Source organism: Cavia porcellus, unplaced genomic scaffold (genome assembly GCF_034190915.1).
Source record: "Cavia porcellus strain 051 isolate PalLab524CR breed Dunkin Hartley unplaced genomic scaffold, mCavPor4.1 scaffold_14, whole genome shotgun sequence".
Taxonomy (NCBI): Eukaryota; Metazoa; Chordata; class Mammalia; order Rodentia; family Caviidae; genus Cavia; species Cavia porcellus.
In genome coordinates this window covers 58367582-58369846 of record NW_026947497.1, presented here as the reverse complement: position 1 = coordinate 58369846, position 2265 = coordinate 58367582, and positions in this window count along the sequence as shown.

Genomic DNA, 2265 nt, shown 5'->3' with positions numbered 1-2265 from the left:
TTGATCCCTGGTACCAACAAGAAGGAGGAGGAGGAGGAGGAGGGGGAGGAGGAGGGGGAGGAGGAGGGGGAGGAGGAGGAGGAGGAGGAGGAGGAGGAGGAGGAGGAGGAGAAGAAGTCATACAGTTATAAAAAATGATTATTTTCAGACAATTAAAATTAGTGCAGAACAAGAACTCCCGAGAGAAGGAAGGGGAAGCAGACCATCATGGCAGCCCCATTCTGATGCGGAAGGCAGGTTCCAGTCTGAAGTGGGAAGTACAAGTCGTAAGAGGCCCCACAGCCAGCAAAATATAGCAAGTGGAAGTCGAGCTCCAAAGGGCCAAGTCAGCTGAACCACAAAAGGTACAAGCTAAAGAGGAGGAAATGGAGCTTTGGTTGAATGTAAGTCAGCACACCTGTGGGTTGAAACTCCAAAATCCTAGCAAAAGCAGCTACCAGGTAGGATAGCCCTGGCCTGGAACACTTTCATAAAGCAGCCTGCAGAGGTGTACGAGGCCCTGAGCCAGCGGCTGTGGAGAGGCCTCACTGCACTAGCATCCACCCCACAGGGCACTGCGTGTGTGTCCCCACTGAAGAGCATCATAGCATGAGCCCGCTCTAATCTACAAGGCTTAAGGACTCATTGGGAAGCAGTTTCACAATCGGATAAGATACATTCCACATTCTTTTACAAAGGCAAGGAAAACTTTTAGATCCCAGTAAGCGTAGTCATACAGTCTTACACATGATCAGAACCATTAGCCAAACAAAGAAGCTTCCAAGTAGGAGTTCTAATCAGAATAAAACACAATCAATAGCAGTCTTTTCAAAACAGCAGAGATGATCAGATTACTGGAATGGATGGCTGGTCAGCACCATCGACAGGGCATGAAGATTCCAAAGGAAATATTGAATTTGAGACCAGAGCAAGAGAAATTACCCCAATTTAGTGGAAAAGTTGGAGCAACGAACACAGCTTTATCATCCAGCAGTACAACAGAACACCGTCTCCCTTCTGCGTATTTGTGTCCCCAGGAGGACAAGAAAGAAGAGCGTGAACTGGCCAGCAGATGTCCAGTAGAGAGAGGAGGAAAGTGTGCAGGCAGTTTGCAGCTCACACCCAGCTGGGAGGGCACTGGGAAGGGAGGAGCAAATCCATCCTATGAGCACAGCAGAGGTAAAGCCTGGATTCTCAGGGAAGCTGTTTTGAAACGCTCTCTTCTCACAAGTAAATGTAGGTTCTGGGAAATGAAGACCCTAAATCTTAAGAGATGCATTCTGTCTGGAGTTTTAGAATGACTCATAACAACAGCTGGGAAATGCTATGGGCAGGAAGCTCTTGGAGGACAGCTGCTATTGTCCAGTAGGGGGAGCCCAGCAGGGCCTGGGTTCAAGCTACTCACTTGCTAAGAGCGGTTAGAAAACCTTATTTTGCCAAATAGAATCTTAGTTGTTTTCAGAATAAGAGCCAAGATTTCATATTACAATTACCATTTTAAACTATCAGAGAGGCAGGGTGTGGTGGGATTATACCTGTAATCCCATAAAATAAAACAACATAAAATAAAATGGCAGAATAATTGCAGGGAAAGTAACATTTCAATGTGTCTGTACAGTGATTTGGAGCAATGACTGACAAGGACCTTGTGAGACAAAAACCCAACACCCTGCAGGCCTGAGCCCATGAGGCAGATGCCGCAGAATTAGGCTGGGAGTTATGTCAAACTTCTTAATGTTCAGTCCTGGTTCTAAATCTCCACTCGGGGTTAAGAAGTTTCCCAGCAAATGGTTTTGTGTTGTTGGCTGATACAGTTGTGGATAAGTGAGGACCGAGGCTGCATTTCCACAGAGTGACAGTGGAGAGGAAGCTGTAGACACTGGGAAAGGCTACCATGTCCCCTGAGGCAGGTGCCACGCCAAAGTAAAAGCAGATGCAGAAAAAGAGTGCAGGAGCTGTTCCTGATGGACATCACAGAGCAATCTTGGACGTTATCGCAAGTGCTCAGATGAGGCGAGGTCCTGGGCAGAGGCTTGTGTTAAGAAGCCTGAGAGTGTGGGGGTGAACTAATAAAGACACAACAGATGGGCTGCCCGCTGAAGGCAGGGTGCACTGAGTCCCAGAATCATGTGGACACCGCTCATCGGAGGCGCTGTCTCAGCATGAGTTTAAATATAGCCTACAGGACCTTTGCCAAATGCTCATGGGTCAGTGCACATTACAGCAGTCCTGGGCAGAGTGGGCAGGGTAACAGAGCCTGGCCATCCAATACTAAGAGCACTGACT